Here is a 12,583-nt window from a genome sequence, read left to right as displayed (position 1 = left end):
AGTATGCTATCAACCACAATTTAGATGGCTGATGTTGAAGAACAACTGGCTATTGCAAAAGGAGAAGCAGAAACTCTCGCTTGACGCAGCAGGTGAAGAATCCTTTTTTTTTTGTGTTGCATTGTCACTTTATTGCAACTGAAACATTTTGATGACAGGCCTAATTGACTGGCTGAACTTTCTGCTTTTAGTGTCTACTAACTAGCCTACAGTATATGGATCATGTTTAATCAAAGAACAATGGAATGTTTTGTATTATATTACATTAAACTATATACAGTGATTAGCCTATTTAAATGTTATTTTTCATTGTATGACACAACATAACATGATGCATAGCACAATCTCTCTCTCTCTCTCTCTCTCTCTCTCTCTCTCTCTCTCTCTCTCTCTCTCTCTCTCTCTCTTTCTCTCTCGACAATACCTTGTCGACAATACCTTGTCGAACAAAGAAGTGGAATACATTTAAGCTCCTGCAATGATTTCTAACAACTAGATTATGCCAGTGATGAAGGTGGTTACCAAAGCGTCAAAAAGAAAATATGAAGTCATAAAGACTGCAGGCTGGGGCTGGGCACTTGAAATGAGGTCGCTTGTAGGGTAATAATCGTCCGTTAGATTTGTGTGACTGTACAGCGGAGTGGAGTCTGTGGAGACGTTGAAGCTTACGCGCGTTACGCGATGGGTATAAGCTACTACAGCAGCAAGAGAGACGTGCCGCGTGCTCCAGGATTGCCTTATTATGAGTCACGATTTCGAATAAATAATCGAGTACCCAAGTAATAATAAATGCCTGTACGTGTTTGCAATGGCTTCATTGTGGTTTATATCAACTAGGACGCGATGCCAGCAGCATGGTCGCAACAACGTGTGTAATATTGTTCAATATCGACAACATCTGACTTCATGTGAGAAGCAGGTTGCATGTTGCTGCTGAGGTGCGAAGAAGAAGCATGGATAAAGACCTGAAAAGTAAGCGACTTGCCAGATTCACTACAAGGGACTGCACGGTGGACGATGATGACAATAGCCTACAGTATAGCGTGAACTCAGTGCGAGCAAAAACTTTAGCCTGAGCGAAGACAAGACATTTCTAATGAATGAATCGCAGGATGTTTTCAGATCAGCCTGCGATCTGAAAATCGCAGGCTTCAATGTAAGTGATGACCAGGACGACATGCCCACTCTCTCCCCGGCGGGCTTCATAGTGCTGTCCGTGGTGCTAGGCTTTATCATGACTTTCGGCTTTCTTAATAACTTCGTCGTGCTGCTTCTGTTTTGTAAATTCAAGACGCTGCGCACACCGGTCAACATGCTGCTGCTGAACATAAGTGTCAGTGACATGATGGTGTGCATGTTCGGCACCACACTCAGTTTTGCTTCCAGCATTCGGAGACGGTGGCTGCTGGGTCCCGTCGGATGTAGTTGGTATGGTTTCATCAACTCTTGTTTTGGTAAGTTAACTTATACGTTTACTTTCTTGTAAATTGTATTAGAAACGTGTGTGTGCGTGTGTGTGTGTGTGTGTGTGTGTGTGTGTGTGTGTGTGTGTGTGTGTGTGTGTGGGGGGGGGGATAAGGGAACCATGGCTGAATATATGCCCCCCAACTACCATTTATAGCTATCATCTGTTCTCCCAAATATTGATAAGATCAGTATTTAGAGATTGTTTTAAAGTAGCTGTCATTGCCCCAGCAACATTTACCAATTAGTAACAACTGCTGACATATTGATTTGCTGATGTATGTATTGATTTGCTGATGTATGTATTAGGGGTCCTGGACACCAATATTAAACTGCACTAAATCTATAAATTCTAGGAAGTTGTGTATACGTGATCTGCTAATATCTTGAGTCTCGTTCGTCCGATCGATTTCACACAAGGTGTAGTACACTAGGTTGAAGTGTGAGGTTGATTGGACTTGAAAAAAGCCCCCTTCGGGGGTTTGGCCACTTCCTACGTATATGTGAAAGGCCCCTGGCTGTATCCCCAGACGGATACAGGTCCAGTGGGCAGCTCAACATTAAATGGGCAGTTTGTTCAAAAAAAAAAAAAAAAAAAAATGTAAAAACAATGAAAGGAAAATGGTATGGAATAATGTTAAGTATACATTATTATTTAACAGAGTATGTAATTTCCAGTATTCTGTTGGATTTTGGGAGTTTGATACTTTTATCAGGCTTTATTAACTAACTGAAGCAATGAAAGAGCCATCTTTAATAATAACCACTAATTACTTATTACTTATTAAGTGATCTCTTTATAATTGCATTCAATTACAATGTATCAGTTAGATACATGGAGTGTATGTGTACACTGTATGTGGGACACTGATGTTTATCCAGACATAATTTACATAAAGCGACAATAAAAGAGTAACATTTACACTCGCTCATTGTTGAGAGAGAGTTCTTTTGGGGGGTGTGCGCCAGAATCAAAGTGGCATGGAGAGAGAGAGAGAGAGAGAGAGAGAGAGAGAGAGAGAGAGAGACCGCTCACACCTTCCAACAAAATACATGGGCCTTGGACACATTGGTTGCCACGCAAAAAGGCTGAAATTCCCCAAATTCCCCAAAGCTACCTGACTTAACCAGTCAGGTAGCTTTGTAGTTAGTGTTTGGTTATCCATAGCATAATTGAGAACATTCAAATGCACATTGTGTGCAATAGCAGCTTCACAACTTCTTAAAAAGTCCACAAACGTTCTTAGCTCAGTACTGTCTGTTGAGGTGATTTTTGGCCATGCGTGTAACTGTCACGGAAAGCCTTTGCAATAATAAATGGATCACCATATCTTTCATCTAACAGATTCCATGCCGAGTGATATGACTCCTCTATGTCAATTAGAAAATAACCTTCAATAGCCTCTGCACCTCCAACATATTTTTGTAAGAAAACGATTTTCTCCACTGTACGAATGTTCTTCCTCTCAATGAGGGTCTGAAAGGAGTATTTCCACATGTTGAAAACCTTGACGAGCTTTGTGATGTTGTCATCAGGCTCACTTGTTGTCACAGCTCTTGGTGGTGGTGCTCTTGGCGGTGGGTGTTGCTGATGCAAAGTGTCCTGCTGTGATGTAACCCTTTGATCTTGATTGCCTACATCATAGACCTTAAGCCTTGCTTGGGCAGCATTCATATTTTTCAGCTCCTCCAAAGGTTCCAGTTCTCTTTAAATTTCTTCACGTTTCTTTAATTGAGCAGCAGCCTCCATTCTAGCTGTTTAAATTTCTCTTGTTGCCGTTCTTGTTCAGCCATGATTTTTAAAACAGCATGTGTAGCGGCATATTCAACAGCAGCTTCTTGTTTCTTAATTGATTGTACATTAGAATTCACATGAGAACAATTAGAACGATTTGAGGCTGACAGAGAAAGACTGTTGGTTGAATCAAACGCAGAGCTGACTTCAGGCCAAATAAGCTCCTCTTCTGCTCCTTTAATCTGAGTCGGAGCATTAAGAACAACATGTTTAGTTACATTTATACACCTATTCAGCTTGCGGTGCATGTCATTATCTGGAGTGTCAATCTTCTTGATACGCATCATAAATGCCATTCAGTTCAGATACCTCCTTTTGCAGAGAACTGATGTGTCCTTGGAGGATGCTATTAGGAGCCTTACTTATGACAGCTCTTTCTGTCAACTTTTTTCGAATCTTCTAATGTTCATACACACAATCAAAACGATACAACAACATTTGCAATTCCTTTCCTTTCCCAGTTAATGTGTGCCCTCTGTGAGGCCAACACACGCTCATCTATGGTGGTTCCAGCATCTTTAGTGTATTTTATTTGTTGGGCTGGTTCTTTAGTTGGTTGTACATTAGGCGCTTTAGTTGGTTGTGACTTTTTTTATTATTAAAGGGGCCAAGGCCGTAGGGCCTTTGGAACCTTATTGCGTCTGTATCTTTTATTATTATTATTCCACTGTTTGTTTCTGTCACGGCCTAACCGTGCAGTAACCTTTTACGAAAATCGGCAATATGGTAGATGCCAAACGCCCAAGCCACGAAACTCACAACCATTGGCCAAAGGGTGGCGCTATAGCACTCAGTTGAAAATGGCAACTTTGAACAGGTATATCTCATTCCCTGTTTGACCTACAGCCATGAAACTTTAACACACATATGCGTCTACTCATGATGAACAACTTTCACACTCTGACTTTTGACCTTTGACCTTTAGATCTCCCACCATTTTGAATTATATGAAAAACTGTAAAAATCTCCTGGTATTTTTGAGAAATCTGCACGAAACTTCTTACACATGAACTTTGGACCAATATGTAAGCTCAAAAATGAAGCTTTTATGAGACAATGAATATTGCAGTTTTATGAAAAGTATTCTTCTGCCCCTAACACATAAATGCAGACTTATATTTTTAAGAAACTTTGCAGTATGGTAGAGGGTCATAACGGACGGAAAACTGGGGGGCCATATTTCTAGCTCAATGAGAAGAGAGGTAGCCTGTGAGTCCAGAGGGAGCGGGTTCGATCCATGTCCCCGACAATGTGTTGAGGTGATCATGATTTGGAATTCTTAGGTTTACAAACAGTGGCCCTCATTTATCAACGTGGTGCAGCCCGAATAATGAGCGTACGGCGTAATCACCGCAATTTTCGGCATTTATCAATATATCCTGACGTGGGCTTTATCCTACGGTACGCTGAGATCTCACGTCTGGTCGAGACCAGTTGTTGACGTTGGCTGCACCCGTTTATTCCATTCTAGACCTGCGGAGCACCATTGTCTGACTGTCTGACAAGCATCTGGACACATAATCCACTCCTAAATGTGTATATCTACACTAATAAATAATGGCTGTGAAAATATATCATTTTATAAAGTAATTTAAACAAACTGCTTTAACAGTCATTCAGATAAGATTGTAGATCTGTCTGTATTGAAAATAGCAGATCTACAAGCTCACAAGCCAGCGTTGCATCGCGACGCGTTGTGAGCTTGTAGATCTGCTATTTTCAAAAATATACGCGCTTTTGCGCCGGGAGTCCCGGCCACGTTTTCATGGACAGTGAGGTCTACAAACTTACAGTAGCTTGTCCTATGTTATGGAGTTATGTCATAGAGAGTTATGTAGGCTAGACAACCTGGCTGGGTTAAGGATATAAACCCGACGCTCCAATATTAACGTGGCGGCACGGAATCACTGCATTCCGCCCGAGTCTCATGTACCGCTACGCTACGGACACGGACATGAAAGACAAAGTTGGGCGGGCGTGTGTGTGTGTGTGTGTGTGTGTGTGTGTGTGTGTGTGTGTGTGTGTGTGTGTGTGTGTGTGTGTGTGAGAGAGAGAGAGAGAGAGAGCGAGAGAGCAAGAGAGAGAGGCGTGTGCGTGTGCGTGTCCGGCGAGGCCAGCGGGGGGGGGACTGTTTCTTATTGGCTTTTCATGTCTTTGGTCGTATTCTGGTTCGTCTTCATGTCGTAAAATCGGGGCGTTTTGAGAATATTTTAAGGGCGTGTTATTTAAATGACGCTCGTTTCAGCCGTGACATTTATCAATGCTGGGACCAAGTGTAAGCTCGGATCAGCTGTGTAGGATGCGTTGATAAATGTGACTTCGACGTTGGTGTACGGCCGAATATATGGGAAAATATACGCCGGTTTATACGCTGCGTTGATAAATGAGGGCCAGTGTTTCTTGAGGTTAGATTTAGGCGTTGTTTTACTGAGGTTAAGGTTAGTGAGGGCGGGGGCATTGCACAAAACATGACCTTGTTAATTAATGCATATGCAATTTTTAAAGATGGGGTGCCGTGGTTTTCAGTGATTTTTCCTCCCAAAACATAATCATCAGGTATTATGGTTATACTAGGAGGAAGATATCTTTTCAAAAAAGTGTACAGAAAGTGTTAAAATTATGTTTTTCTGTGGACACGCCTGCAGTTCATTAAGCATACCTGGTTCTCACCTTAGCACCACCCACCTGTCCTAGTCCCTCCTCCTCCTCATGCCCACACCTGTTGTGTTGATAATGAGGGGGAGGGTATATTTTTACTGTGTCACTGCTATGAGTTTGTAGTCTGCACACATACAGGCAGGCTGGGGCTTAGCTTCAATTATAATAGTAGAGAAGATGAGCAGTTCTCGATAATGCTGCAAGTAGCCATAACACAGTGGTTCTCAACAATTCTGCAAGCAGCACTTTTGCGGTCCAAGCTTTATTAGGCAAAAGCCCAAAGGGATCTTTAGTCTATGGGAACAGGAAGTGCAAAAATGTTCACTTGTTTCTGGGTTTTAGGACTACAAACTTCGGCCCTCCTGCTCTGAATGGCCACGCGCTCTGAAGGGCAGCCCGTTTAAACAGGCACATGTCTGACTGTCCTTCGCATATCTCCAGAACCATTCATCCGATCGACTTCACACAGCAGGTGTATTACTGAGGACCCAAGGGAGTGCAGTATGAGTGTGAAGTAGATTGGATGAGCTGTTCTACAGAATACTGCAAGCAGCCATACCGTGGTTCTTGACAATACTGACAGCCACGCTTCCAGTGGCAAAGTAATCGGCCTGCTCCGTATGGCCACCTGCTCCGAATGGGCCACTGACCTCACTGCATGCAGCAATTCTGGGAGCCAAGCAATCGGCCCATTCCAAATGTGTATGTGTTCCAAATGGGCATGCACTCCTAAACAGCTATGCCATGAATGGACACTGCACTACCAGTCTATCTACATTCAAGGACTCTGTCAGTCTTGTCTGTCTGTCTGTCTGTCTGTCTGTCTGTCTGACCGTCCTTTGCATGTCTTGGAACCGCACAAATAGCTGGTGTATTGCTGAGTACCCAAGGGAATGCAGTGTTGATCGGATGAGCAGTTCTCTACAATGCTACAAGTAGCACTTCTGTGGCGCAAACCAATCGGCTGCTCTGAATGGCGCGATCCCTGACAATGTTGCAAGCAGCAACACGAGAGCCAAACAATTGGCTTCCAAACCGAGCACTAGTGCAGAGCCCGTAGTGTCAGATGGATCCACCGTTTCATTATTAGCATTTTGAGAGGCATGCCAAACAAGTGAGAGAATTGGTCAGGCCTATGCAGTCAGTGTTCCACCTTCGAAAACAACATAACATCTAGGATGAAGGCTGATGTTTTCCCTTGTAACCCCTTTTTTAAATTACACATTCACAGTGTTGCATAGTATCCATAAAGGTTCTATAATATTATTTATGTTCTCATTCTCATGTCTAGGGTCTACTAGGATTATGGAATGACAATGCAATCTGATTTACTAACTCATATCCTTGCATCCCTATTTTGCATCCGGTTTATACAAACACAAGAGCTTTGACATTCCCGGGTATAGAAATCATTTAGATATAATACCGTACAAGATTCTCACGACTTTACTGGCTCAACATGTTGGTGATACGATGCACAGCAAGTCGTGTGCTTGCTTGAACAGCTTGGTTTGTGGTGGCAATTCTCTGTTGTCTGCTGGCATCTCTCTGACACGGACAGCTCCAGTCCATGTTGGCTCCTCTCAGAGCGTGAAGGTTTAGAAATATGATTATGACATGATATTAAACAATAAACAATTGGAGAAATCTAAAGGCTTCTTAACATTGTCTCGTAAGTGCGTAAGTATTCCCAGGAAATCTTCCATCACATCACAAACACTTTTCATCGACTGTACTGTTTTGTTGAGCTGCCGTGCTCCTGAGTGTCTCTCTAGCCAGATCCCAATACTCTCAAACTTCTTTAAAGAATGGGAACGCTCCTCGTTCAGTCAGCCTAATTTTGAAGTGACTGCAATTACTTATGATTTGTCGCACAGCTAGATCGCTCATCGCTGGACAACCCCGGAGCCTGGAGGGTTGTCACATGGAGGAGGAGAATGTACACGTCACACATTCATGCGCCAAACCGTATGCAAAGGAGACATGAAGGACACTTGATGTTTACTTGATGATCCTTTAAGTAGCATTGGGAGCCTCCTCTGTCCTTGCTTGATATTTAGCTTAATATTTGGGGCGTAAACGATTTCGGGGTCATGCTGGAGGGCGGAAAACAGGCAAGGAGGCAGAAAGCTCCTTTAGTATTGGCTTCTCTCACAGCCAACTTTCGTCTCTGTGTCAAATCTAAATAATTGACACATTTGTTCGTAACAACAGTCAAATTTAGGATTTTGACAATTAAACGTATCAATCCTATTGAACAGAGAATAATGAATCAATGTTCTTGTACCACCTCATCAATATTACTTTTCTTTTTTTTCTCCTGTCCACAAGTTTGATTTTCTAAAAACAAAAACACACTATTTGCAATAACTATTAACTAATTGATGTATTTGAATTACACCAGCATTATGAACATGCGTGTTAATGCGTGCATTTATCAGTGTGTATGTTTGTGTGTCTTTGTCTTTGAATTAGCCAGTTTGTTTATCAGGATTTCAGGGAATGTGGAATGTTGCAAAGAAATGGATTCAAATCTCTTCCACACACACACACACACACACACACACACACACACACACACACACACACACACACACACACACACACACACACACACACACACACACACACACACACACACACACACACTCACACACACACACACACACACACACACACACACACACACACACACAAATCAGTCATCTCTGGAATAGCAATACCAAATACTGTACATACATACAGGTGGAAATGTCTTGCAAATTGTAGATTCACACACGTCACGGAACACAATGAAAATCCATCTCTCAAGTTTTATCTCAGACAAACACCCAAGGAGGAATTCTCTCTTTTTTTTCAGAAGGTCCTCCTGGAGTGGTCAGATGATAAATATTTAAGATGGCATTACGTTACATTCTTCTCTCTTCCTTTATCCATTTCGACTGTCACGAGCCTGCTTCTTCTAAAAGATGTCCTTTCTTGATATCATAAGAACTATCAGTGTCGTGATTTGGGTGTGTGTCTGTGTGTGTTTTCTCATCTTTGCATACGTCTATATTCTATAGAAGTCATACTTCTTTTTTATGTCAATGCACGTATGCCGTACTAATGTATTGAACTATATACTGTGATAAATCTATGTTTATATACCGTATATGATTACCAAAAACCTAATATCTCCCCCAGCCAAGAGGGAGTTAAAACGTTGGCTTTAGAATCCCGGGCATTACATACATACATACATATTATATGTTACAGTATGACTGGAAAACCAATCATATTGAAACAGGAGTGCTCTTTTTTTTTTTGTATGTCTATATTCGGCGGGCAACACTATCAGATTTATTAAATTAGCATATTGATTAGCCTACGCGGCGTTGTTGTCCTCTCCACTCATTGTAGTAGGAGCTCATAAGTTATTTACATCCTTAAAATCCTTTTGCAGAGATTAAAAGCCGACGTTTAATTTACCGTAAACTAAACTTTGAAGTGGTGTTTTTCTTTGCGACAGTACCTCCACCCCTAAGTGTCTCGTTCTATGAAGTTCAAGTTGTCTGTCTGTAAGTGTGTCTCAACAATTTTTGTCTCAAGGCATGTCGATCGATATAATGGACATGCCTTAGCGCAAATCGGTTGGTAGGCAATAAGCATGCAGAGATTCTTTGATACGAATCGGTGAATCGATGTAAACATGCGCGATGTGACTGCACCGGTTCATACAGTGTGCATCGGATACAATTTACGGCTGAAATCGCGATGCATTGTTCGCTGCGTGTCTGCATCCTATCTTGTGTTTCCGAGGCGCCTTGAATGCACCATCAGCCAACAAAAAAACCCGGTCTCTGACATTCATCTTCTGCAGCACAGTGAGTGAACCTGTTGCAGACTACAGACTAACTTTGCCGCAACTACAGATAGCCCCACGGGTTAAAAATGCAAGAGAGCACCACTAAGCTTTATAAAATCCTTGTCCGTTTATCAGTTGTTGTGTCACTGCAGCACGCTGAATGATAATGATCCACAGCTGTTTGTTCTTCTTGCAGCGTAATTGACAGGAGACAGCTTTCTCTCTCTGCTGCTGCTGTTCTATTGAGGCTAGAGCCTAATTTATCATTTATAATTTATAATCCTGGATTATATTCATATAATATACAGGCCAGGGTCTTCAACGTTTTTCAGGTCAAGGACCCCTTAGCTGAGAGAGAGCGAGATCAAGCAGGGACCCCCAGTACATAGGCTTGTATAAAACGGTGTTGCAGATTAAACTTTTATTTGCCAGCCCCAGAATAACACTGGATCCCTGTTGAAGACCCATTTAATGATATATAATAATGATATACTATATTATTAGTAATCAAACAATTCTACAATAACCAGCAGACCCCAAATTAGTTTTCTCTCAGAAGTCTATGAGTTGGGTTGTTAGACAGAGATGCAGAGCCTAGTACTAACCTACAGTAAAACAATACATTGCTTTGAATTTAATTGTAATGCAATGTTAGTACAATTATAGTACATGTTTAGGGAAATTAACGTGGGCTTAAAAATAAATCCTTCAATTGTGTTGAATCGCACCGAATCACATCGTATCGCATCGTATCGCATTGTGCAGAATTGAGTCGCCATCAAATCGGTATCAAATCGCATCGAATCGTCAACAGGGGTGATTCGTATCGCATCATATCGTCAAGGGCTTCAATGTATTTCTAATGTATCGTATCGCTGGCAGCGTATCGAGATGCGCTTCGAATCGCCCTCAGTGATGGAGATCCACATGCTTAGTAGGCAACGTTTGATGTCAGTGCAAATCGCCTTGTTTGGCAACAGATTCTGTTGTGTGTGACCAGAGATCAATCAGCTTGGGAGAGAGGGGGAGAGGGAGAGGTTGAAAGGGAGGGTGAGAGGGAGAGAGGGACATAAAGAGAGAGGGAGGGAGGTTGTGCGTGACATCAGAGCTCAATCGGCTTGGGAGAGAGGGGGAGAGGGAGAGGGAGAGTGATACGGTGAGGGAGACATAGAGAGGGAGGGAGGTTGCGTGCAGCGTGCAGCGTGCTGTGAGCGCAATAACCCCAGAAACGCCAGGCAAGCTGATAAGTAAAAACAGTCAACAGTTACACAGTCAAACAGTCAAACCCCAATTAATTCGTAATACTTAGAATATATGGTTTCACAGTCAGACATGTTGTTGCATTTTCTTTCTGGTTTGCGTGAAATCATTAAGAATAATATAAAACCATTCTGTACACCACCAAGGTGAATTTGCTTAGTCTTGACTCTTGGTTGACATTGTTGGGGGTACTGAGCAAGAACCACCACTGAGAAGAGTATTTTTATAGCACGTTTCATACTCAAAGGCAATTCAAAATGCATGACCTACTTGTCAGAGTATCGTGTTGTGTCTGTGTGTGCGCACACGCGCGCACACGCACACACACACACACACACACACACACACACACACACACACACACACACACACACACACACACACACACACACACACACACACACACACACACACACACACACACACACACAGGGCACACCTTGCACACCTTGCACTCCCCTGGAGTGGCCTCATTAAAAGAACATTACTGCGTCAGTTTTCTAGTGATGCATGGCCACCCTTTGGGTGAATATAGCTGAGTGCGTGTGTTAAACAGCCAACCGCCACAACAGCAGCAAACAGTCATTTCAGTCTCTGCCTTAGAGATGATACATTTTCTCCATAAATCTCCCCTCCCTTCAGATAAGGTATATCATAGCACAGGGGTTGCCTCCCTAGGAGAGCACATACAGTAGTAGTAGCATGGCATGTGACCGCATGTGTCTATGTGTCCAGGCACACGCACATCTGGTGCACGGCCATGATTGATTACCAGTCATTCCTGGGCTACCCACGGCTGGCCTTAAATAAGGACTAAAAGTAACTACTAGTGCAGAGGACACAGAGAACACAGAGAACAGACTGAGCCCTCAGCCACAGAGGACATACAGGACCTGTAACTTTTAAATATCCTGACATCTTGTGCTATGATCAATCATCTTGTTTTCCTCTAAATGACTCCTCTCGTGTCTGCTCCTAACCAATCTGGGAACCCATCGTCAAATAAAAAGGAAAAACAGCGGCCCCAGCGTTTTTCACTTTTGCATTTGGCTCTGGGGTAGTGATTAAATAGACCAACGATGACTGGAAACCTGCGTTTTGGTCCCACTTGTTTCTATGATGTTCGTACGTTCTGTGATTTTGTCGGCTCCGAGGACGCTATTGTTAAGTTTGTTTGTTTCCAGTGGGAAGCAAACGCACAGATGTAAATCCCCCCCACTACATTTGATTGGGTAAAGCGCGGCCTGCTTCCTGATCTGAAGGCATGCCCACTTGTAGGCCAACGCTCACACGTTCTGAGCGGGGCTCCCGACAGATTCAGTAGCGTAGCTCTGAATCTGTTCTTGAGAGATTAATAATTTCTTATTTGGTCCAATAGATCTGTCCTTTTCCAGTTGATCTGTTAGTAGCTGTCGTTAGGTAGCATATTGAATGCTGAATGATATCTTGAAAAATTGTTGGAAAAGAACAGGATTTTACAGACTGCCGATGTACAAGATGACTCATACTGTAGCTGCTGTTCATTTTAATTTCACAACTGTCTTTCAATGTAACTACCA

This window comes from Gymnoscopelus microlampas, assembly GCF_963454915.1.
Source record: "Gymnoscopelus microlampas genome assembly, chromosome: 17".
Lineage (NCBI taxonomy): Eukaryota > Metazoa > Chordata > Actinopteri > Myctophiformes > Myctophidae > Gymnoscopelus > Gymnoscopelus microlampas.
This window is presented reverse-complemented; position numbering follows the sequence as displayed.